This window comes from Pleurodeles waltl, chromosome 12 (assembly GCF_031143425.1).
Source record: "Pleurodeles waltl isolate 20211129_DDA chromosome 12, aPleWal1.hap1.20221129, whole genome shotgun sequence".
NCBI lineage: Eukaryota > Metazoa > Chordata > Amphibia > Caudata > Salamandridae > Pleurodeles > Pleurodeles waltl.
Window position 1 is genome coordinate 115,279,559 of NC_090451.1, and position 13,598 is coordinate 115,293,156.

At 46.6% G+C, this 13,598-nt stretch overlaps 1 non-coding gene across 1 annotated transcript; it reads right to left on the reverse strand.

The window, feature by feature from the left end:
- Positions 1 to 12,615: 12,615 nt before the first annotated feature.
- TRNAN-GUU (transfer RNA asparagine (anticodon GUU)) lies at positions 12,616 to 12,689 on the reverse strand. Its single transcript has one exon. It is a non-coding gene; the product is annotated as a tRNA-Asn (tRNA).
- Between the last annotated feature and the right edge of the window lie 909 nt (positions 12,690 to 13,598).

Here is a 13,598-nt window from a genome sequence, read left to right on the forward strand (position 1 = left end):
TTTCCACCGGAAGTGCACAGAGGCCAGAGTAGCTGCAAAAGTCGTGGTTCCCAGCAATGCAGTCTGGCATGGGGAGGCAAGGACTTACCTCCACCAAACTTGGACTGAAGAGTCACTGGACTGTGGGAGTTACTTGGACACAGTTGCTGGATTCAAGGGACCTCGCTCATCGTGCTGAGAGGAGACCCAGGGGACCGGTGATGCAGTTCTTTGGTGCCTGCGGTAGCAGGGGGAAGATTCCGTCGACCCACGGGAGTTTCTTCGGAGCTTCTAGTGCAGAGAGGAGGCAGACTACCCCCACAGCATGCACCACCAGGAAAACAGTCGAGAAGGCGGCAGGATCAGCGTTACAGAGTTGCAGTGGTCATCTTAGCTACTTTGTTGCAGTTTTGCAGGCTTCCAGCGCGGTCAGCAGTCGATTCCTTGGCAGAAGGTGAAGAGAGAGATGCAGAGGAACTCTGATGAGCTCTTGCATTCGTTATCTGAGGAATTCCCCAAAGCAGAGACCCTAAATAGCCAGAAAAGAGGGTTTGGCTACCTAGGAGAGAGGATAGGCTAGCAACACCTGAAGGAGCCTATCAGAAGGAGTCTCTGACGTCACCTGCTGGCCCTGGCCACTCAGAGCAGTCCAGTGTGCCAGCAGCACCTCTGTTTCCAAGATGGCAGAGGTCTGGAGCACACTGGAGGAGCTCTGGACACCTCCCAGGGGAGGTGCAGGTCAGGGGAGTGGTCACACCCCTTTCCTTTGTCCAGTTTCAGGCCAGAGCAGGGCTAAGGGGCCCCTGAACCGGTGTAGACTGGCTTATGCAGAAATGGGCACCATCTGTGCCCATGAAAGTATTTCCAGAGGCTGGGGGAGGCTACTCCTCCTCTGCCTTCACACCTTTTTCCAAAGGGAGAGGGTGTAACACCCTCTCTCTGAGGAAGTCCTTTGTTCTGCCTTCCTGGGCCAAGCCTGGCTGGACTCCAGGAGGGCAGAAACCTGTCTGAGGGGTTGGCAGCAGCAGCAGCTGCAGTGAAACCCCTGAAAAGGCAGTTTGGCAGTACCCGGGTCTGAGCTACAGACCCGTGGGATCATGGGATTGTACCAACAATGCCAGGATGGCATAGAGGGGGCAATTCCATGATCTTAGACATGTTACATGGCCATATTCGGAGTTACCATTGTGAAGCTACACATAGGTATTGACCTATGTGTAGTGCTCGCGTGTAATGGTGTCCCCGCACTCACAAAGTCCGGGGAATTTGCCCTGAACAATGTGAGAGCACCTTGGCTAGTGCCAGGGTGCCCACACACTAAGTAACTTTGCACCTAACCTTTACTAAGTAAAGGTTAGACATATAGGTGACTTATAAGTTACTCAAGTGCAGTGAAAATGGCTGTGAAATAATGTGTGCATTATTTCACTCAGGCTGCAGTGGCAGGCCTGTGTAAGAATTGTCAGAGCTCCCTATGGGTGGCAAAAGAAATGCTGCAGCCCATAGGGATCTCCTGGAACCCCAATACCCTGGGTACCTCAGTACCATACACTAGGGAATTATAAGGGTGTTCCAGTATGCCAGGATAGCAGAGCCTCAGTGAGACAGTTAGTCATAACACAGTTAACACATTCAGGCACACTTATGAGCACTGGGGCCCTGGCTGGCAGGGTCCCAGTGACACATACAACTAAAACAACATATATACAGTGAAAAATGGGGGTAACATGCTAGGCAAGATGGTACTTTCCTACACTGAGTCAGTAAAAAAACCCATCAGCAGCAGCTACAACATTACATAAAACCAAGAGTAACAAGGGAAAAGGTGAATGAGAGAAGGGTCCACTTATTTTATTGGTGTGTGATACTGCAGCGCTTACCTCCCTCTGGACAAGGATAAATGGACAGTGTTCATAGTGCACCTTTAGCCCAGTCCTTGTTCCTCCTTCAATCTCTGTTGCCTCCCTCAAATTTCAAGGGCACAATTGGGCGGGTGTCAAGTGCATAATTGCAGCAGCTGTAACTGCGCTGGCGATGATGGGGAATCCAAGGGAGTGGCTGGCATGTTACACCATCCCTGCCAAGTACCATGCACCAGGCGTAAGTCTAGCGCATTTCCGGATGGTGGTCCGCATGACTGCACTGAAATGTAAAATGACGCATCATAGCACCTCCTCGGCTGTTAAGTGGAGCGAAATAGTGCAGCACCATCATGAGCTGCAGTGGCAGAGTGTGGTGCACACTGCTCCTGGCATGCTAAAGGGGGGCAGCTCAAGATCAGCTACAATGTATCAAAGTTGTATTATAACTGACTAAACTCACCCCCAGGCCTGACACACATGCATGTTATGGTCACTGTGTGCCCAATGGCCTAAATACTAAGACTGTAGTGAGTAATCACTAGATAGGCACAGTTTACTAGGCTAAGGTGGTGGATGAGTCACAGGTCCATAAATCACTGGCTGCCCCCTGTGGTGCAAGCGGGCGGCATTTCAAAAAGTTTTGGCTGGGCTTTCGGACAAGTTAGACATGCGCACCACAGCTCCTCCAATGACCTCACCGCTCGCACCGCAGCAGGGGCAATGAGGATGAGGATTGACGATTCCAGGACCTACGCCAGCCATGGCAGGCAATGGCAACCCCACCAGTGGCTGACTCTTGAAGTCTTCTGGTGACTTGCAGTGCTGGGCAGCTTCAGGGTGGTCGCAACGTGGCACCGCGGGGGCGCTACCAGTATTACTGCACATACCGCAGGACCTGACCCCAGCCCACCAGACCGCGGCACCGGCAGCTGGGCTCAGCTGCCACAAGTCGACATCTGATCAACTAAGTGCCTGTCAGAGTGAAAGGCAGAGCCGGTATAAAAAGTGGTCGTAATTACTAAGTAAACACTTGTGCCGTATGTTAATTAAATTGGCTGTTTATGCCATATGTTAAGTAAGTTGGTCGTTAGAGCCATGACTGCAGGTGTGCATTGAAAATCTCAGGTTAGCAGGCGACACGCCCCACCCCGGGATGGCCACTCAGCTAATTGATTTTTAAGTCGAGCTCAAGCGTTCGACCTCATGTATACTTTCAGTATACATCTCATGGCTTAAAGTGTGTTCATTTGTTGGTTGCAGTGTCCTTAAAAAAGTTATGCTTGCTAGTGGTCAGATATGTCTCTTTCGCCCTCCTTTTTATGTTTCAGAACAGTGACCAACTACTGTATTATTCCACTGTGGTTTCTTTATCTGTTGCTGTGACAGACTATTTTTGTTATTGCCCTGTCCTGGCATTCCTCACATGGGTCAGGAGCCACGATAGGTTTGGGTAGCCAGAGTCACCTTCAATTATTGAGGGACAAACATTAACCTTACACAATGTTATGGCGTTAACACCATAAGGTATACACTGACATACATTGGGTGGGGCATCAGGCTCACCAATTAGCCACACCCTGTGCCTCTGTAGTTGGCCATTATATTTGGGATGCTGCTATTCCTCAGGACAAAGGCGTCATGCACCGACCCAGGATACTTGGCAGTGACGTGGCAGATGTACTGGTCCGCCAGGCACACCATTTGCACATTGAGTGAGTGGAAACTCTTCAGATTCCTGAACACCTGTTCATTCTGGCAGGGGGGCAAACGCAACATGTGTACCGTTATTCACCCCAGTAATATTGGGTATATGTTCCATTGCATAGAATCCTGCCGTCACAGTGGCCAAATCTTCTACCTGCGGAAAAGCAACGTAGCTGCACATGTTTTTGACCAAGGTAGACAAATCCCTTGCCAGCATGATTGAGAGCATTGGCTGTGACATTCCTGCTGCCAAGCCCACTGTCACTTGGAAAGAACCAGTTGCCAGGAAATGGAGCACTGATAGAACCTGCAAAAGAGGGGGGATCCCAGTGGGATGACAGCTAGCTGATATCAGATCAGGCACAAATTGAGCATACAGCTATGTGATTGTGGCCCTTTCCAGTCTATATGTCAGTATTATGGCCCTCATTACAACTTTGGCGTGCGGCAACTGCCGTCCGCCAAGTTGTAACCGCTGCGCAGCCGCCAATGCAGCTGCACTTCGGCAGTGGCCATTTCAACGTCCCCGCTGAGCCAGCGGGTGGAAACCGAGTTTCTGCCCGCCGGCCCAGCGGGGATGTCGGCCGCAACACAGGAGCCGGCCCCAAATGGAGCCAGCGGTGTTGCGGCGTGCTGTGCTCTTCACTGTCTGCTGTGCAGACAGTGAAAAGCTCCATGGGGCCATGGAAGGGGGCCCAGTGACTCCCCTTTCCGCCAGCCTTTTCATGGCGGTTCCTACCTGGCGGGAGGGGGACTCGTAATCACCTGGGAATTACAACCGCCAGGACCAGCGTGGCGGTAAACCGCCAGTCCCGGGAGTGCGACATCGGCGCTTCCGCCGCGTTTGTAATCCCAAGGTTTGCACCGCCAGCCTGATGGCGGTGCAACCGTCGAAACAGCCCTGGCGGTCTTCCAGTGTAGCCAAGCACACAAGGGTTCTGTACACAGGGTCTTGTCTCCTCCTCCTATTCATCTGTAGTGGTAGGTATCTAAGGGACACTAGAGTGAGTAGGGTATCACAATTTGAACAACGGAACCACCTCCTCTGTGTACATTGAGCATTGATGTGATGGGACAATGGGAATGTCAATGTATGTGCAAATTGTAGCAATGACGCAGTGTTAGAAATGGGGTATTTGGTTGGCAATCAGGTTACCCCCTGTCCAAGCAAGGACCCTCACTCTAGTCTGGGTAAGTCACACACAATCTAGATTATCCTGTGTCCACCCTTTGGTAGCTTGGCATTGAGCAGTCAGGCTTAACTTAGAAAGCAATGTGGAAAAATTATTTGTGCAATAAATCATGCAATAACACAGTATAGCACCACAAAAATACACCACACAGTGTTTAGAAAAATATATAATATTTATCTGTTAAAATGCAGGTCAAAACGATTAAAATGTAATAAATATATGTTGACATATCACTGTAAAAGTGATATAAAGTGTCTTTAGTCTTTTAAAAGCAATAAATGTCCCTTTCAAGCACAAAGTACCTGGTTCGCGTGCAAAATCTCCCGAAAGAACCGTAGAGGAGGAGATGGTGGAAACAAAGGGGCTGGGCTTTGATTTCTCGGGCCGCACACGGCGATGCGTCACTTAGTTTTCACGCAGGGACGGCTGTGCGTGGATTTCCACCGCTCAGTCGTGGATCCTCTTCAGGTTGCAGGGTTTTCGGACGCCCTGCGGACGATGCTTGGATTTCCGGTGCTGACAGGATGAGGTCACAGGGGCTGGAAATTTCACCGCACGGCAGGCACTGCGTCAATTCCTCTCTGTAAGTTGGGCTGTGTCATTCCAGCTCGGCTGTGCTTCGATCCAGTGGGCTGTGCGTTGAATTTCCTGTCGACACCCTGGCACTACGTCCATCTTCACATTGCGAAGTTGGGCTGCTTCGTTCCGGTTTGGCGTGCAGTGAATTTTTCACCGAGGTGCAGCCTGTGCGTCGTTTCTGGCAGGCTGTGCATCGATTTTCGCCACACAAGGAGGCCTTCTTGTAGAGATGAAGTCTTTTTGAGCCTGAGACTTCAGGAAACAGGAGGTAAGCTCTATCCAAGCTCTTGGATAGCACTTCTCACCCCAGCACGAGAGCAGCGAGGCAGCAGGGCAACAGCAAGGCAGTAATCCTACACAGAACGTAGTCAGGTGAGTCCTCTGGGTAGCCAGGCAGGTCGTCTTGGCAGGATGCAAGTTCTGGTTCAGGTTCTCTTCTCCAGAAAGTGTCTGAGTTGGTAGGAGCAGAGGCCCTGTTTAAATACCCAAATGTGCCTTTGATGTGGGGGAGACTTCAAAGAGTGGCTTAGAAGTGCACAAGGTCCCCTTTCAGTTCAATCCTGTCTGCCAGGGTCCCAGTAGGTGGTGTGACAGTGCTTTGTGTGAGGGCAGGCTACTGTCCTTTGACATGCAAGGGTTAGGCTCTCCACCCTCCCAGCCAGGAAGACCCATTCAAAATGCAGATGTATGTAAGTGAGGCTGAGTATCCTGTGTTTGGGCTGTGTCTGGGTGAATACACAAGGGAGCTGTCAACTAAACCCAGTCAGATGTGGATTGTAAGGCCCAGAAGGATTTAAGTGCAGAGAAATGCTCACTTCCTAAAAGTGGCATTTCTAAAATAGTAATATTAAATCCAACTTCACCAGTCAGCTTGATTTTGAATCACCATTCTGGCTATACTAATTATGACCTTCCTACTCCTTTCAGATCAGCAGCTACCACTCAAACAATATATGAGGGCAGCCCCAATGTTAGCCTAAGAAGGGGTCAGGCCTCACATCAGTGTAAAAACAAATCTAGGAGTTTTACACTACCAGGATATGTAAACTACACAGGTACATGTCCTGCCTTTTGTCTACACAGCACCCTGCCCTATGGGTTACCTAGGGCATACCTTAGTGGTGACTTATATGTAAAAAAGGGGTGTTTAGGCTTGGCAAGTACTTTTAAATGCCAACTCGAATTGGCAGTGAAACTGCACACTCAGGCCTTGCAATGGCAGGCCTGAGACAAGGTTAAGGACCTACTTAAGTGGGTGGCACAATCAGTGCTGCAGGGCCACTAGTTACAAAACTACATTGCCCACTTGGGCACCAAATTAAACAACATATACATCTCGTATGGTTTGCATGCAGCATAGGTTCAAACTTATTTGGAAAACATCCTTTATTTTATATACAAAAATATATTCCATAGTCATATAAAAATTCAAATGTAATCCCCATTACAGTCCTTCCTTTATTTTACAGAAAAAAGATCATATCCAGGCTCATCCACCATTGTCGACGTTTGGACCCCCTCTTGCTCTCTGGCTAATTCCGGGCTCACACACTGGTCTTCTTCAGGACTAAAACGATAGGGGACCACTAAAATAATCCAAAAGAATCAATCAATCTACTTGAACCCCTCTTTTATGGAATATCACACTGCTGCAACACTATCCACAACAATACTCACACTTAGTTCAACCTCTCTCTTAATGCAACAATCTTCTCTACCAGCGCTTCACGTCGCATCACATCTACAAAATACAAACATATACCAGACGGTTTATCAAGAAGGTCAAATACCTTTCATACACCAGCAGCTAATTATTCTGTCACCCACGGCCTTCCTGTCAGTAAAAGACGCGGTGAGCCGAAAACTGCATTATCACTTCGTTCAGTATGTACACTTCCGATGTCCGAAGGTATGCGAGGAATGTCAAAATGCTGTTCCTCTTTGGTCAGCACTAATGTGTCAGCCTATTAGTCTAACTCCAGTCATACGGGTCCCTCGTCTTTAAACGCACCCCGGGAGCGTACACCAGCATTTGCACAAGATCGAATCCTTGATCTAAATGGCGGTACAATGTAATTTTAAATATCCTATAGCCCGCACGCATATTATACCGTTATCTCCAGAGCGCTAACTTACGGCGTTTACAAGTCCATCAGGAATGTGTGTATATTTGTTCCTCTTCAAACCACATTATTCTACCTACTACAAACGTCTACGCTTTTGTACACCCACCTAGATGACTGGCTAAGTGCAAACGAGATCATTAATGCCTCACAAGCAGGCTTCCAGAAAGGGCAGGGAACAAGCGATCAAGCAGTGCAGTTATTTAATGTCTGTTTAAAATATATCCGCATCAAAAAGTCAAAACTACATCTGACTTTCATAGACTTAAAAATCTCTTTTGACACTGTAAGCCGTGAGCTACTATGGCAAACTTTATTAATTCAGGGCTTTTCAGCACAACTAGTGTCAGCTATTAAGGAATTATACAGTAATTACATCTCATCAGTCAAGTACAGCCCAAAGGGTGAAGACGCCAAAAGCTTTAGCATAAACATTGGGGTCAGACAAGGATGTGTACTGGCCCCCGCCTTGTTTAATATCTTCATCAATGACGTTGCTGATGACCTAAGGGCCTTAAATCGTGACTTCCTTGATAGTGGGGGCCAAGAAATGACAATTTTTATTTTAGCCAATGATGCTTTTCTCCTGTCTCGTAGAAAACTAGCCGTGCACAAGCTCCTGTATGCATGTCAAACCTATTGCAACAATTAGGACATGCTAAATAATACTGCAAAAATAAAATACATGATTATAAAAGGAAGTACAAAATAGAGGAACTGTTAAAGTTTGTAGAAAACACCTGGATCATGTTGACTAATATGAGTATCTAGGACTCCAAGCTGGCCTGGTCCAAACAATTACTTAAGGGTGAGGCGACATTGAGTCAATATGATAGCAGGGTACTTAGTTTTGCTAGAAGCTAGGAGAACAGATTGATTACACCCCCCCAACCCCTGCTTGATGCCTATTGAGCCCAAGGTCTTGCAGCAGACTTATACGTGGCAGAGATATGGGGCTACAAAAAGGGTAAAGGGCTGGTAAAGGCGAAGAACTGTTTCCTATGCCACTTTCCTTAGCTTGGTCCTGGGGCTCCTTTGGATGCATTAAGGCAAGAGGTGGGTAGAAAAGCTATTGAACTGCAGGCAGCGCTACGTCTCATCCTATATTCGGTGAGAATATGGACAAAACCTGAGTTGGAAACCTACTTTGACATTATGCGTGATGTTAGACCTGACGCATCAGGGTGGTCATCGCCCAACTTTTTTCCTGCCTCCCTCCACTTTTCTAACATTGTTTTTGCTGATTTTAGGACTCTGCGCACTTTACCAGTGATAACCAGTGCTAAATTGCATATGCTCTCTCCCCTATACATGGTAACATTGGTTCAACCCCAAATGGCATATTTGATTTACTTATAAGTCCCCAGTAAAGTGCACTACATGTGCCCAGGACCTGTAAAGTAAATGCTACTAGTGGGCCTGCAGCACTGATTGTGCCACCCACATAAATAGCCCTTTAACCATGTCTCAGGCCTGCCACTGCAAGGCATGTGTGTGCAGTTTCACTGCCACTTCGACTTGTCAAGCCTAAACTGCCCTTTTTCTACATATACATCACCCCTAATGTAGGCCCTAGGTAATCTATCGGACAGGGTGCTGTGTAGGTAAAAGTCAGGGCACGCACAAATGTGTTTTATATGTACTACTAGAGAAAAACTCCTAAATTAATTGTCCACTACTGTGAGACCTCCTCCTTTCATAGACTAGAATTAGGACTGCCCTCATATAATTTTTGAGTGGTAGATTCTGATCTGAAAGGGGTAAGCAGGTCATATTTAGTATGGCCAGAATGGTAATAGAAAATCCTGCTAATTGGTGAGGTTGGATTTTATATTACTATTTAAGAAAGGCCTCTTTTAGAAAATGAGCAGTTCTCTGCACTTACAACCATCTGTGCCTTATAGCCTGTCTCCAAGCAACGTCTGGTCTGTGCTGGTTGACAGATCCCTTGTGCATTTCACCCAGACAACCACAAACACAGGACACTCAGTCACATCTGCATTCATCTGCATACTGAATGAGTCTTCCTGGTCTGGAAGAGTGGGGTGCCTGACACTTTCATTCCAAATGCCAGTGGCCTGCCCTCACACAAAGGACTGATAACCCCCGACTGGGACCCTGGCAGACAGAACTGGGCTGAAAGGGGAACTTGTGCACTTCAAAACCACTCTTTGAAGTCTCCCCCACTTCAAAGGCATTTTTGGGTATATAAACTTGGTCTTTGACCCAACCAGCTCAGACACTTCTGGACCCTCACCTGCATCCAGACAGAGGAGCTGCCTGGCTCCCCAAAAGACTCATCGGAACTGCTCTGCTGGAAGGGACTGTGGCCCTGATGTTGTCCTGCTGGCCTCTCACTTGGCTGGAAGGACTTTGCCTTCTCCAAAAGGGCTCTCCAAGGGCTTGGGTTGAGCTTGCCTACTGTTTCTGAAGTCTCAGGACCAACAAAGACTTCATACCTTCAAGAAATTCCTTGTGTGTCAAAAAATGACGCAACACCTGTGGAAATCGATGCAAAACCTTCATCGCGGCTGAAAAATTGCCGCATAGCCAACTGGAACGACAGCACCAACTTCCTGAACGGAAATTCAACGCATCGCCTGCCTTGCAATGGAAAATTCAACACACCACCTACCGGATTGACGCCGCCCCTGCTCCTTCTTCCAGAGTGCGAAGGATTTTCAACGCATCGTTCCTGGGTGTCAAAATATCCCTGCATCGCAGTGAGGAAACATGACTGCACGCCGAAAAATGATGCGAACCCCTTGAACCATGGAAAGAAACGATGCATCATCTATGCTGCCTTCGTAAAATCTGACGTAACACCTTATTTTTCCACGCATCTCCTCCTCTGTGTTCTCCATGCGTCATTATTTTTTATGTATCCCAGGTACTGTGTGTAGCCGTAGCCAAGAAACAACTTTTTATTTCTAAGGACTGAGACTCTTTTAAACCTTTTAGAAGCGATATTTCAACTTGTGCTTATTAGATTTTTGTCATTTTTACTTTATTTTATTCAGATAAATATTATCTATTTTTCTAAACCTGTGTGGTGTATTTTTGTGGTGTTTCCACTGTGTTACTGTATGATTTATTGCACAAATACTTTACACAATGCCTTCTAAGTTAAGCCTGAATTCTCAGTGCCAAGCTACCATAGGGTGGGCAAAGGATAATTTGGATTGTGTTGCGACTTACCATGCCTAGGATTGTGGCACCTTCTTGGACAAGTGTGTATACTTCTGCCAACTAGAGGCCTGATTTCTAACACATGAGGTTTGGTCGAAAGCAAAACCAACCAAATTACCCAGGTACAGTCATGTGGCCAAGATTCTGCAAACCATAGGATGTGCTGGCTGCTGGTCTGAACCGGGAAGAATGACAAAAGACACTGGGCAGGTTGTGAAGGAAAGGTTCTGGCAATATTTGTCTATAAATCTGCTAGGTCGGAAGTTACAGCAGCTTCAAGTCCTGTCCCGTTTCTGAACCATATTTAGTTAAATTAAACTCCCCTTTTAAAAGATCACTGTATATTAACTTTAGATTAGGTACTTTGCCGGTGAAGAAGTACACTAGCTCATGACATAAGGGCGGGGTTAGCTCACCTAACTGTGCATGTGAATTCAGGGTTGGTAAAGCCTATCACACAGTTTATGCTGCTTTGCACTTTTACACTGGAAGCCAGAAGAGAATACCTCTGCCCACTTTTTAAAGCCCACACCACGAGAAATTGTAAGGATGCCCTGACTCTGTGTATGCGTACAGATCTTAACCAAATTATTTATCAAGTATCTTCATATATAATTATCTGGCCTGGAGAGTAACCAGGCAGTTGCTCTAGTCAGGCTGTTTGGCTGTTTTTATTATACCTCTTATTTGCCTGAATTAAATTGACTGCCCTACAATTGTTGTTATTCGCATTCAGCAAAAGGGGGAACTATAAATAAAGTTGATTTTGATATACTTTATATTAACCCTAGATGCATGGCAATTTTGTTCTAGTTGCGGTAATTCTACAGAACACTGAAGGTTATGTTTCAAATAATGTACTTTTTTGAGTCACAACTGCACTCTGAGGGGCACATTTAAGGAAAGTGGTGCTGCACCTATTGCAGTGCCACTTTTCTTGCGCCCCTTAGCGTCACACGGTGGTCCCTACAGCAACCATTTGTGCGTCGCATCTAAGATACGGTGCCTCATGGGGCAGGGTATAGAGCCATACCATCATTCTTCATGATGCTATTGATGTACTCTGCAGGAGTAGCACCAACGTATTGGTGCTACTCCTGCAGAGTACATAGGGGCCCATTATAAATAATGGAAGCCCCCTTTTAACGCCTGCTCTGAGCAGACCTTAAAAGTGCTGCACAAAATGATGCAAGAAAATCTGTTAAATTTCCTCGCATCATTTTTTCAGCCCCCCTAATGGGGTAACGCCCCCTTTACATACATTATGCTTGGCGCACGCATAATGTAGCGCAAAGGGTTACAAAGTGGCACAATGCATGCATTGCGTCATTTAGTAAATATAGCGTGAGGATTTTGCCTCGTTGGACCACAATAGCTTTAAATACAATAACACTAATTTGGCGCAAGCTGGCCCTAGAGGCTAATAAATATGCCCCATATTGAGCACTTTTAATGCAGAGCATTTTTATTAAAGTAACCCAAGTACCCAAGGTCAACAGTCAAAAGCTATGGTGGCCATGATCCCACTTCCCAGCAGACTGTGTAGTTCCCGGTGGCGGATTCTTTCGCCTTCGCTTCTTTCAACCAAGACACCAGCCTCGTCTTCACATAACATTGTGCAGTAGCACACCTTAGAGGCGATTGATACAAAAGGCACGTGATGAAAATCAGGCGAGTGTAAATTGAGAAAATAGATTAAAGCGTCATTTTGCACCGTGAACGTGCGAGACTAGATTCATATCAGTGTTAAAAAAAAAAAAAACTAACTGCCATTGACAGAATTCACACGAGGTGAGAAAGAAACTACGGACTGGATTTTAATGTCGGTGTACTTTTAGGTCTTTGTCTATGTGTGACTGGCAGCAAGCTTTTTATATCGCGAGCCACTGCCCCGTTCGTTTTGAAGAGGTATTTTGCATTTGCTGATTCAGTTATAAAAATGTTTACTGAGGCAATTCCCGGGTTTCTTTTAGTAATCAAAATCTGCGTCCCTGGGTGGGCTTGAACCACCAACCTTTCGGTTAACAGCCGAACGCGCTAACCGATTGCGCCACAGAGACTTCGTACTGTGTGAGGCACATAGTTTTGTACATATTTCTCACATCTACACAGATCACAGATGTGTTATTTTAAACTACTTAAGTGATGCTTAGTATACTCTCCATTTAAAGAAAACTGATTGGGAGAGCGTGACTAGCCATTTTACGACCTACTTATTAGGGTATGAACATATAGGGATTCTTTGTGTGCATCAGTACACACTTTGCATAGGGCTTTGACTTCTTGATTCTGGCTGCCTCTCTCAATTGGATGTAGAATTTGAGCTAGCCTTAGCAAACACACCAAAAAAAAAGTCAGCAGAAAGTATTTCCCCCATTGACTTCTATTGAAGCAGAGGAAATTTAAGACAGGAGAGAGCTGCCATAAAGCCATTTTTGGTTTCCAAAGTCAGGAGTCTCTCACCTGAATTAGGTCTATTGGCATGTATACCCTAAGGAGACCTTCATACCTCTGGCGTGTGCTGACACCAGGGTGCATGGAGTGGTAGCAGCCCCTGTTATTTGCTGTGAGGCGGCCCGCTAGGTAATGGCAGCCTCTTATTGTCCTTGGCGGGGCAGCTCGGCCACTGACAAAACCAAGGACATCAAGGGAGTTCTTTTGTCCGAGACACTTTCAAGCTGAGAGCATTTGGAGGTGAAACAGTCTAGCCAGAACCGTACACTTTCCTGCAGATTCAGTAGCTCAGTAACTTCCTGCAGATTCACTAAGTAGAAACAGAAAAAGAAATCACCCAATCACTTGACAAGCTGGCAAGAGATGAGCTCTAATTTGAAAAGGTTTTTGCCTATTTAATGTTCTCTAGGTGTTACGTTAATACCTCTCGCCAGGTATTAACGTAGGAGAGAGGAGACTCTGATGTTCCAGGAGATAGCTGATCTGCTGGAATCTCCATAGCACAACTTATTTGC